The sequence below is a fragment of the Oratosquilla oratoria genome, chromosome 1 (genome assembly GCF_046742065.1).
Source record: "Oratosquilla oratoria isolate Oo_2021 chromosome 1, ASM4674206v1, whole genome shotgun sequence".
NCBI lineage: Eukaryota > Metazoa > Arthropoda > Malacostraca > Stomatopoda > Squillidae > Oratosquilla > Oratosquilla oratoria.
Window position 1 is genome coordinate 30,974,268 of NC_134777.1, and position 13,689 is coordinate 30,987,956.

The window sequence follows — 13,689 nt, forward strand, 5'->3', positions numbered from 1 at the left end:
GTGGGAGGTTATGCAGATTTATGGGATAGGAGGAAAGCTTTTGGGAGCTGTCAAGAGTTTTTATGTGAGTAGTAGAGCATGTGTTAGGATTAGAAATGGAGAGAGTGAGTGGTTTGAAGTAAAGGTGGGACTTCGTCAAGGATGCGTTATGTCGCCCTGGCTGTTCAACTTATACATGGATGGGGTGGTGCGAGAGGTGAATGCTAGGGTAGTGAGTCAGGGATTGGAGATGGTTAAAGAAAATGGAGAAAAGTGGGAGGTGAGCCAGCTGTTGTTTGCGGACGACACTGCGCTTGTGGCAGGGTCAGAGGAGGGATTGAGGAAGCTGGTGGCAGAGTTTGGGAGAGTATGTGATAGAAGAAAGCTAAAGATAAATGTGGGTAAAAGTAAGGTGATGAGATGTACAAGGGGTGAAAGTGGCAGTAGAATGGAAGTGAACATTAAGGGAGAGCGACTGGAGGAAGTGGATAGTTTTAGATACTTGGGTGCAAGTGTAGCAGGAAAAGGTGGAGTGAAGGTGGAGGTAGAATGTAGATTGAGAGAAGCGAGTAAATGCCTTGGTGGTTTAAAGAGTGTAATGAGAAATAGACATTTGGGAATGGATGCGAAGAGGAGACTGTATGAAGGAGTGATTGTGCCAACAGCACTGTATGGGGCAGAAACGTGGAACATAAGAGAGGAAGAGAGAAGGAGTTTGAATGTGTTTGAGATGAGGTGTCTGAGAAGTATGGTGGGGGTTACTAGGCTAGATAGAGTGAGAAATGAGCAGGTGAGGAGGAGAACATGGGTGAAAAAGGATTTGGGAGATAGGGTTGATGAAAGAATATTAGGATGGTTTGGACACATGGAAAGAATGAGTGAAGAAAGACTAGTAAAAGAGGTATGGAAGGCAGATGTGGAGGGAGTGAACATGAGGGGACGTCCTAGGATGAGGTGGATGGATGGGGTGAAGGGGGCTTTGGGGAAGAGGGGAATGTCTGTTGAGGAAGGAAGGGAGAGGACGGAAGACAGAGGTGAGTGGAGAATGGTTGTATATGGATGATGTTGTGACTGCATGAGGAGGAATGGGCGGGGTGGGTGGGGGGGGGGGTAGTATGTGTGAGTAAATTTTGACGCAGCCCGAAGGGATTTCTCCCCGTCCTCACCTTAATTGCAAAGGGGGACGGAGAGGGGGGGTCGCCGATTAAATGAAGCGGCCTTGCTGTGGATGTACTGTGTCTTGCGACACTGCTTCTGACCCAGGGCGGTGGGCAGGGTGCAGGGATGACCCGTCATCCAGGAGGTGCTCAGATGAGAGGAAGGGTGGGAGGGGTGTGGAGTGTATTTAGGGATGAAATGGGTGGGAGTGTTTTTATGCCTTTCCCTTTTTGGCTACCTCCCTTGGAAGGGGGAAAAAGCCTTGGTATATGTATGTATGTATGTACGCGCACCAGTACCGTTCTAATGCAGTGATGTGATCAGATCAAAACGGTGTACACCCAAAATGTCTCCATGTAGTCAGTAGACCGAGTTGGCGATTGACCGAGTCGATAGGCCGATTAGCTGAGTTGGACCTACACGTGGCCCTCTGACTACTGGGCTTTCTGGAGAGAGGATCTTATGAGTGTAAGTTGTATACCGCTCTGAGATAGCTTGTCTGGACACCAATGCTAAACATCTAGCAAAGAGCTATTGCCAATAAGCGCTTTTTTGCATGGGCGATAAACTAAGGGGCGGTTGATAGTGGTGGCTCGGGAGAAACGGGCAGGCAACTTGGACGGCGGCGCTGACGCCTGCGATTAGAATCACCAAAAGTTGAGAAAATGGTAGGATGCGTAATAGTAGAGAAAGGTTGAAAAACGGATAAATCCTTAGTGGGAGGTAAACTAAAATGAGATGTAGTATAAGAGAAAGTTAGAAAGGAAGCGGATTTTAGTCGAAGAAAAAGTACGTGGGGCGTGGTTATGTTCGTGGATATGTTCGTGGTTATGTTCGTGGTTATGTTTGTGAGAGGTGTGTGTGTGTGTGTCTATCTTACGAGAAGTAAGTAGGGTTCACTTTCCGTGTGTGGCGTTGCTGATTAACCCCAAGCTAGGCAAAGCGCGGTCCTGATTAACCCCAGGTGAGGCAGAGAACGTTCCTGATTAACCCTAGGTGAGGCAAAGCACTTTCCTGATTATCCCCAAGTGAGGCAATGGGCGTTTGGCTTCTAACGAGGCAATGGGCGATATCCGAAGCGTAGTCAAGAGAGTGAATCCGATGGCAGTGCGGGGGTGGAGGAATGGCAGGCGGGGATAGGGTTGAGTTGTGTATCTCTTTTCTTCCAAACACAACTCTGAAAGCAGAGAATAACGTGACTCGGGAAATGTGTGCATTTATCAGAAGTGAAAGACCACTCGCCAGCGTCAACAATGAGGCCAGGCGTGTGCCGGGCCGGTCGACAGGACATGAGACTAAAGGACATGATAAAATCTCCTCCCCCACGACCGGCCGGCGAAGAGTTTTGGGCGCTGGATGAGAGAGCTCGAGTGAAGGGCAACGACCGACCTCTGCTGAACCAAGCACAACTCTGAAAGCAAAGAATTACGTGACTCTGGAAGCGTGTGTATTTTTCTTAGGTGTAAGCCCGCTTGCCAGCGTCAACGAAGAGGTCAGGATTGTGCCAGACCGGTCAGCAGCAAAAGAGAAAAATATCCGCCGCGACAGGCTGGCGAAGATTGATGGGCTCTGTTGAGAGAATTGGAGCGAAGAGCGTCGTCTTACCTATGCTGAGTCCCACGTCCCAATGCGAAACTCTATTCACAATACTACATATGCCAGTAAAATGCCCAATTTGCACACCTACCGGCAACAATCACCTCTTCAAATGAAAATCACATTAAACATAATATTGGGAGATACAACACCTCAACCACCCATCCAGAACTTTCTCACAAAGAAAAAACTCACAACCAAACCATATATACCCTTGGCGATGACACGATATTGTCCAAAACAACTGACCGTAATAATATCTTCGTACAATCTAAGATCATGGTGTATTATGTATCATTGCAAGTACTAACATATTTGAGTAATCTTTTCACAAGATTATTCTAATATATGAAAGTTTAGGGAGTAAATTCAAAATATCATCAAGCCAAGGCTTCAATGCCAGAGACTAATTCTAAACAATCCATACCGTAGTTCACTTGTAAACGACCAAGAAATAATCAATTTGAGAAAACGTAGTTTATATTCAGAGAAAACTTGTCTAAATTAGCGGTGACAATAAAAATTGGCGTATGAGATTCGGCAGCAGGGTGTGCTAAATATGCGTTGTACACCCACCAAACATGGTAAAGTCATCATAGACATTAATTTCACTCACTATCTTAGTAGATGATTATCATGAGAAGCCAACTTTTCAGTCGACTGTTTTGAAATATTCTGTCAGTTACTGAACAGTATATGTACAATACATCATGTCGAAGGTAAGATATACTCTATCCATATACAACTTGTATTGGTTTTGGTGGTGATACCCATATATTAATTTCGTTGAAATTCATTGACATAAACACTTTTTTGTATAACAATTCTGTTCTTACAGTACCTTTACTTATCTCGTCGAATTTTACTTTCGAAGCACGCAAACACATTTTTCCCAACACTAATTAGAGAGGATTTTTTTTCGCAGTGCATTGTACGAAAAATTCAAGCTTGCGGACTTAAACAGCTGTACGAAACAGATGTTGCCTTTGCGTTGAAGTGTCGAATGTTGCAATGTGCATTGGCATTTACGCCAGTGCAAAAAGTAGTCGACGCATTCGAAGCTCTGTGTGACAATGAAGTTTTTTTTACCTGAATCTCAAGATGTAATTGATTACTTTGAAGATACATGGCTAGGGAGACCAGATAGAAGACGTCATCGGCACCTCCCTAAATGCACTCGTGAAATGTGGAATGTCTATTCTTCTATCTTGGATAGCACATCGAAAACTAATAACACTGTAGAAGGATGGCATAAGGCCTTTGAGGAGCAAATGACGTTTTTTCATCCCAATATTTGGAAATTTATTGAATGTATGAAGAATGGCCAATTACTAACAGAGGTCAAGATTGAGCAGGGTATCGCTGGGCATGCGCCTAAAAAAGGAAAGGAAAGCTTATAAGACTTGTTTTAAATTACAACGAAGATGATTGTATCATTGGATATTTGAAAGGATTAGCTCATAATACTAGTTATTAAAATTTTAATGATTTCTATTTAGCATAACATTTAGATGCTTACATTATCACTATCATATTTTTCCTTCTTTTATTATGTATGATCAAATACATTCTTATGAAATTTCCTCATTTCTCTTATTTTCATAGTTTTAAAACGTATGACTAAAATATTATCCTTTCTTTAAAAAGATACTACATATATATATATATATATATATATATATATATATATATATATATATATATATATATATATATATATATATATATACATCCATGGGTTTGAAATTCACTGTATATATATACATATATCCGATAATTTTTTATGACAGTTGCATGCAGGATTCGAACCCACTGCACTCGGTCATCCGTAGATTACCGTAACAGCGCCCTAGACCACTACACCACAGAAACTATAAAATCCTTTAAACCTGGAATCGAACTGATTCCCGAGGGAAGGAAGATCACTTATATCGGCGATCCGAATTCCTGTTTTACTCAAGGACCAAGCTCTTCAGGGTAAGGGGTAAGGACCGGAACGAATCCCTTTCACGCTTATCGCCATTGTCACTATAAGAGAAATTCGCTAATAGCAGCGACATAAATCCGATAATTTTTTATGACAGTTGCATGCAGGATTCGAACCCACTGCACTCGGTCATCCGTAGATTACCGTAACAGCGCCCTAGACCACTACACCACAGAAGCTATAAAATCCTTGAAACCTGGAATCGAACTGATTCCCGAGGGAAGGAAGATCATTTATTTCGGTGATCCGAATTCCTGTTTTACTCAAGGTCCAAGCTCACCAGGGTAAGGGGTAAGGACCGGAACGAATCCCTTTCACACTTATCGCCATTGTCACTATGAGAGAAATTCGCTAATAGCAGCGACATAAATCCGATAATTTTTTATGACAGTTGCATGCAGGATTCGAACCCACTGCACTCGGTCATCCGTAGATTACCGTAACAGCGCCCTAGACCACTACACCACAGAAGCTATAAAATCCTTGAAACCTGGAATCGAACTGATTCCCGAGGGAAGGAAGATCACTTATTTCGGCGATCCGAATTCCTGTTTTACTCAAGGACCAAGCTCACCAGGGTAAGGGGTAAGGACCGGAACGAATCCCTTTCACGCTTATCGCCATTGTCACTATGAGAGAAATTCGCTAATAGCAGCGACATAAATCCGATAATTTTTTATGACAGTTGCATGCAGGATTCGAACCCACTGCACTCGGTCATCCGTAGATTACCGTAACAGCGCCCTAGACCACTACACCACAGAAGCTATAAAATCCTTGAAACCTGGAATCGAACTGATTCCCTAGGGAAGGAAGATCACTTATTTCAGCGATCCGAATTCCTGTTTTACTCAAGGAACAAGCTCACCAGGGTAAGGGGTAAGGACCGGAACGAATCCCTTTCACGCTTATCGCCATTGTCACTATGAGAGAATTCGCTAATAGCAGCGACATTCGTTCCGGTCCTTACCTCTTACCCTGGTGAGCTTGGTCCTTGAGTAAAACAGGAATTCGGATCGCCGAAATAAGTGATTTTCCTTCCCAAAATGTTACACTTGGTATGTCAATTTACATCAAGAGACTCCCAAATGGAATCCTCAATTTGATCACTAGGTCAGTTCGTATTGACGTCATGAATTCTTTAGCCCAATACTCTTTACTCTTGCATCTAAGTACCTCCCCTAAGGGCGTGACTTTACTCCCATAAACCAATTAAATTTTCTCCTCCTCCACCTTTTCTCCAATCAGAAAGACTGTTACAAGCATTTTAAGCAATACTGCTTACTCAAGCAATTTCGAAATTAAAGCATCACTGGCTTAGCTTACATATTGTTACATCAGCATAATACAGCAATGAAATTGGGTTCCCAGTGGTTGTTTATAAACTTTAGACGAGGAGCGAGATTATGCAACTCCTTCGCCTACGGTTGTTGTTACCAAACATCCAACTCATAAAAATGAAATTCTCGTTACCCACCCCTCTATCTATCTTACTTGTCTACCTTTATCTACCAGCCTCTTACAATGAATTTCAACGAAATTATATGTAGTTTACCTCCACCAAAACGAACACAAGTTGTGTATCGATAGAGTGTAGCTTACCTTCGACATGATTTATTGTACAACCTGTTCAGTAACTGCCAGAATATTTCAAAACAGTCGACTAAAAAAATGGCTTCTCATGATAATCATCAACTAAGGTATTGAGTGAAAATAATGTTGGTGATGACTTTACCATGTTTGGTGGGTGTACAACGCTGACTCATGTGCCATGAGATTATAGGCAAGGATAAGAAAATTATTATTGGCGTCTTGTATAGACCTCCTAACCTCAGCATTGAGCAGACTGATTCCCTGATTCATGAAATTCACAGAGCGTCCCAGTACAAAAACGTTGTAATCATGGGAGATTTTAACTATAGAAACATTGACTGGGAAACTTTAATAGGAGATCATGAAGCGAAGAAATTCCTAGATGTGGTGCAGGATAATTTCCTAAAACAAATTATTACCGATCCTACGAGGGGACAAAATACCCTGGACTTAATTCTAACAAATAATGAGCACCAAATTAGCAGCGTAATAGTGGGAGATAGTCTAGGCTTTAGCGATCATCAAGAAATAAGATCTAATGTTATTTGGGAAAAATTAAAAAGTACGAATAACGTTCAAGTACCAGACTTCAGGAAAGCAAACTTTGACAATATAAAAACCTATTTGAAATTGAATACGAAAAGCCAGGTTGACGTTTCAGACATTCTCGATTCTCGTTGCGGGGCTGATAGTCAGGTCTGGGTCACGGAGGGTAATATGCATACCTTAGGTCAGGTCTGGGTCACGGAGGGTAATATGCACACCTTAGGTCAGGTCAATTGGGGGCGAGGGCCCAACAGTCAGGTCAGTAATGTAGATGAAACGTATAACAATCTAACTGATCTAATTATTAATGCACAAAACACAATTATCCCCCTAAAGTCAATACTGAAAAATAGTAATACTCCCAAATGGATGACGGACAGATTGAAACATGAGATCGAAATGAAAAGAGGACTTTACGTAAAAATAAAAAACGGGGAATCACATCTTAGATCAAGATATAACGAAATGGCAAAGCTAGTTAAAAGGAATACACGTTCAGCGAAACGTAACTATGAAATCAAGGTTGCCAGTCAAGCAAAATCCAACCCAAAGGGTTTCTTTCACCTCTATAGAACAAAAAATAAAGAAAGAATAGGACCAATTAAAAACGATGAAAATGTCATGATAGAATCGGAAGAAAAAATGAGTGAGGAGTTTAACAATTATTTTCTATCGGTGTTTACTAATGAGAGGTTAGATAAAGTACCTGACTGCGATCCGATTTTCAGAGGGGATGAAGAAAGTAGTCTATCTAATATCAGCATTAGTAAAGAAGAAGTAGTCAAGCAGATTGACAGACTTAAAGCTACAAAATCTCCGGGTCCAGACAAAAATTTTCCAAGAATGCTTAAAGAGTGTAAATTTGAAATCTGCGACCAGTTAACTGAAATATTCAATAAATCGGTAGACACTGGTTCTGTTCCAACTGCTTGGAGGCAGGCAAACGTTGTTCCTGTTTTTAAGAAGGGAGATAGATCGTCTATATGCAACTACAGGCCAATCAGTTTGACATCGGTTATAGGAAAAATGCTTGAATCAATAATAGTAAATAGACTCAGAGAACACATTGAAGGGCATAATTTAATTCGTGATTCACAGCATGGTTTCTCCAAGGGTAAGTCATGTGTGACTAATCTTCTATCCTTTTACACTAAGGTGTATAAGGCGTCAGACAACAATGAAAATTACGATGTTATTTACCTTGACTTTAGCAAAGCGTTCGACAAAGTGCCACACCAGAGACTACTAAATAAAATCAAAGCCCATGGCATAGGAGGAAAAGTGTTAGAATGGATTAGAGCTTGGATTAGTAACAGAAAACAGCGGGTCACCATAAATGGAATAAAATCTAGGTGGGGCAATGTTACTAGCGGGGTCCCCCAGGGCTCGGTTTTGGGTCCCTTGTTGTTCATTATGTATATAAACGACTTAGACGATGGGTTAAATAGTGATGTTAGTAAGTTTGCGGACGACACTAAAATAGGACGCCTAATTAGGTCAGGAGACGACGCCCAGATTCTGCAGGATGATCTAAATAAACTGTTAACATGGTCGGTGAAATGGCAAATGAACTTCAATATCTTTAAGTGTAGCGTGTTAAACGTAGGGCTACACAACCCCGAAAATAGATACAGCTTAGATAACACGTTTTTAGAAAAATCTGAGTGCGAGAGGGACTTGGGAGTTCTGGTGAGTCCGGACCTTAAAACCAGGAAGCAGTGCATTAGCGCCAGAAATAAAGCTAACAGGGCATTAGGCTTCATTGCTAGGACGGTAACGAATAGAAGTGCAGAGGTAATTATTAAACTCTATCTAGCGATAGTTAGACCCATCCTTGACTATGCGGTACAGTTTTGGTCTCCGTCCTACAGAATGGACATCAATTCACTAGAATCAGTACAGAGAAGAATGGCCAAAATGATACAAGGACTCGGAAATTTGCCTTACGAAGAGAGGCTTAGGCACCTAAACTTACACTCTCTGGAAAGTCGCAGAGTGCGGGGTGATCTAATAGAAGTGTTCAAGTGGATCAAAGGCTATAACAAGGGTGATGCAAACAACGTCATCATAATATAACAACAGGGCAGGACTCGCAGTAATGGGTATAAACTGGACAAATTTATATTTAAGAAGGAAATAGGCAAGAATTGGTTTACTAATAGGGTGGTCGATGAATGGAATAAACTTAGTAACCATGTAGTAAGCGATGATACCATCAATTGTATCAAAAAACGATTAGACAACTTTATGGATGGGGATGACAGGTGGTGATGGATACGGAGCTGCCTAGTGTAGGCCTTATGGTCTTTTGCAGTCTCCTTTATTTCTTATGTTCTTATGTTCTTATCTTCTTCTTCTTCTTCTTCTTCTTCTTCTTCTTCTTCTTCTTCTTCTTCTTCTTCTTCTTCTACTTCTTCTTCTACTTCTTCTTCTTCTTCTTCTTCTTCTTCTTCTTCTTCTTCTTCTTCTTCTTCTTCTTCTTCTTCTTCTTCTTCTTCTTCTTCTTCTTCTTCTTCTTCTTCTTCTACTTCTTCTTCTTCTTCTTCTTCTTCTTCTTCTTCTTCTTCTACTTCTTCTTCTTCTTCTTCTTCTTCTTCTTCTTCTTCTTCTTCTTCTTCTTCTTCTTCTTCTTCTTCTTCTTCTTCTTCTTCTTCTTCTTCTTCTTCTTCTTCTTCTTCTACTTCTTCTTCTTCTTCTTCTTCTTCTTCTTCTTCTTCTTTCTTCTTCTTCTTCTTCTTCTTCTTCTTCTTCTTCTTCTTCTTCTTCTTCTTCTTCTTCTTCTTCTTCTTCTTTATCCTAGTCCTTGCTCGGACCTTAACAGTTTGTATACACACTTTGTTGTTCACGCGATACCACTGTTATTAGCGGCCGTGTCCTGAGGTCAGGTGATGGGCGGGGGTGAGGGGTACCCCTGAACCGCAGGCGGTGCCATGGGGAGGGTGTATCCCCAAGAAGCTGAGGGTTGCCTCGGAAAGGGAGACTGTTGCGCCCTGGTCGTATATATGGCATTGTCGGAGGTGAAAGGGTACTACCAGGGTGAGCTGAAAATATGCTAATGGACAAAATAATGCTAAATATATTGTTACTCTTAATAGGTTCGTTTCTGATACATATTTTGATTGATATAGTACTATTTCTTATAAAATGTGCGCTAAATTTAGCATGATTATGCTGAATCTGATCACTCTAGGTACCACATACTCAGGTGGGAATGTCGTCTCTACTCATGGAGTCCCGAAAAAAAAAACGGCGAAATAAAACTCCATCGGAAAACAAAAATTAGATTAAATTCCCAGGAAAATGGCGGGGGGGAATGCACCCGTTTTTTTTTTTTTTTTTTTTTTTCTGCAGGGAATTTTCCTAGGTGGAGCCTTTTCTTCCACCTTTTTTTTTTTTTTTTTTTTTTTTTTTTTTTTTCCTACGCGATTTCGGGTTTATTTCCGGTGGGGATTTTTTTCCGTTCTCCCCACTCATGAGATGCTTATGACTGTGTGAGACGAAGGTGACCCGTTTGCTTAAATCCCTTTTCAGAGTGCCGGACACGTTAGTGGGAAAAGTGTCATGGTGCACTGGAGGTCTGGTTTTCTTTAGGTAAATTATTGGGTGTTCCTCGCAGTGTTTTTGCTGTATGCTTTGTTCCATATGGGGCACTGATTACGTAAGCATTATGCACTCCTTATTTCATGGACTTTATTTACATCACTACAGACCAGAGACTGGCAGCATTCTCTTATGGCTGATAAACAGCCTCTAATCAAGAAAGAATTTTCATAATTTCTCCCGTCACTCCTTCTACCCTTCATAAATCTCTCCTTTACTATACCTTGGGTGCGATATTTTTCCCAGTGGTAGAAGCATAAGAACATAAGAATGAAGGAGATTACAAGAGACCATAATGCCTACATTAGACAGTTCCATGCCCATCGATTACCACCTGTCATCCCCATCTATAATGTTGTCTAACCTTTCATTAAAGCAACTGATAGTTGCAGCGCTCACTACATAGTTACTAAGTCTGTTCCACTCGTTGACCACTCTATTAGTAATTCAATTCTTGCCTATCGCCTTCCTAAATCTAAATTTGTCCAATTCAAACCCATTACTGCGAATCCTGCCCTGTTGTCTTAATATGATGACTTTGTGTCACCCTTTTAAAACCTTAGATCCACTTGAACACCTCTATCAGATCACCCCGCACTCTGTGTCTTTTCAGAGAGTGTAACTTTGGGTTCCTAAGCCTTTTTCTCGTAAGGTAAATTTCTGAGCCCACGTAAAAAATGGCAGTGTCAAAACAGTGAATGAAACGAAAAATCTCTTAGGTTGACACCAAAGCCGCCACGGTGAGAGAACGGGACCCAATCAACACTGGAAATGATGCCTGGAAACCAGGTACACTACACATCACATCCAGTCACGTCCAGACTTCGTGTACACACATTACGTCCATACATCACGCCTGTACATCACTTCCACATCGCGGCTACACATCACTTCCACATATCACGTCCACATATGAGGTCCACATATCACGTTCACATATCACGTTTTCATATCACGCCCATATATCAAGTCCACATATCACGTCAACATATCACGTTCACATATCACGTCCACACATCATGTCCACATATCAGGTCCACATATCAGGTCCACTCGGCACGTCCACATATCACGTCCACATATCACATACACATATCACGTTCAAACATCACATTCACATATCACGACCACATATCACGTCCACGTATCACGTCCACGTATCACGTCCACATATAATTTCAACGTATCACGTCCACATATCAAGTCCACAGCTAACGACCACATAATTATCACGTCCACACATCAAATCCACATATCACGTCCACATATCAAGGCCGGTGTCCGGACATAATCCCTCCTGGACACAATCCCCCCGGGCAAAATCCCTCCGGACAATATCCCTCCTGGACAGAATCCCCCCAAGGCAATATCCCCCCTGGACAGAATCCCTCCTTGAGTATATGTTTATTTATGTATTTCAATATATTAATGTATTTATATATTAATGTATTTTGATATATATTCTCATATGATATTTGACTGTATATGTGAATATATGTTTATTTATGTATTTTAATATATATATATTTTCATATATGTTTGTAAGGTGTAGTAGTGAAGCAATAAACTGTTTTCATAAATGATTTATTCTAACAAGTATATAAATGTCTGTACTGCATGCATTAGCACCTCGGTAAAGTACGATGCTAATTACTTTGCATGTGATGATATATAATGGGAGAGCTGCTAATCTGAATAATGTGGGGGGATTTTGTCCAGCCCGCTCACTTTTGTGGAGGGATTCTGTCCAGGAGGGATATTGTCCGGAGGTATTTTGTCCGGGGGGATTGTGTCCGGGAGGGATTATGTTCCGGATCCATCAAGTCCACAGCTGACGACCACATATCACGTCCACACATCAAATCCACATTTCACGTCCACATATCAAGTTCACATATCACGTCCATATATTACGTTCACATATCACCTTCACATATCACGTCCACACATCATGTCCAAATATCAGGTTCATATATCACGTTCATATATCACAACCACATATTACGTCCACGCATGAAGTCCACATATCAAATTCACATATCACGTCAACATATCACGTACTCACATCAAGTCCACATATCACGTTCACATATCATGACTACATATCAAGTCCACAAATCACATCCACATATTACGTCCATATATCACGTCCACACACCACATTCACATATCACACCCATATATCGCCACCACGTATCAAGTCCACACATCACGTCCAAATATCACGTCCACATATTACGTCCACAACTCATTTTGAACCACAGCTTACTACGTACCACCAAATCACGTTACATTCTGCTATATCGTATAGCAAGTCATGGTACATTACAGCACACAACGCTTCTTGTCAGCACAAGGCCAAGGACGATGACTGTTGCAATAACTAACAAATCGGATAGTACTACTATTACGGGTGAGCTCATTGCACCCTTACACGAAACGCAGGACGAGAAAGTTTGGTGTAAGGGATTAGCAGCTATGTGCCAGGGGGAAATAAGGCCCATATTTGTTGTAGCACTTAATTTCTTGCTTCGAAGTTTTGTTTGATACGATGGTATGCAATTTTCTGATAAGTTTTCTGTTTGTATATATTTTCACTTGTCTATAATTGGGGGTATCTTCGTGAACATTCAAACAATTTCATTCCCGGCAGTACGGTGAATCAGGTCTTGGATTATTTTCTGGTCAAGGGCTACAGGCAATTTGGTGCCTACGAAGGGACGGGCTCCTGTCTCAAGGGATTCAATTGCGATCGAGACCACTTTCACATCATATCCGGACAAAACAACCCCGGACGGTACACCCCCAGAACAACACCCACCCACCCGCGGACGACCCCCCACCCCCCGGGCAAAGCACACCCCGGAAGCAAAACACCCTAAGCAACTCCCTCAAGCAGCCCCCACCCCACCCCCAAGCAAAACACCCCTGAACGAAACACCCTCAGTCGAAACACCCCACGGGCAAAACACCCACCGGACGAAATTCCACTTGGCAAAACACCCCCTAATATATTTTACCCGTGATGATGTGATAATGGTTATGATTGTTGCGATGTGATAGGGTCGTGATGTGCTAGTGATGGTGATATGATGGTAGTGGTGATATGCTGGTAGTAATGATGATTTCATATCGAGTCTGTACCTTTCGATGATAACAATGATAATGATAATAGTAATAATAATGATAACAGTGATGATGATAATACATACATACATACATACATACAT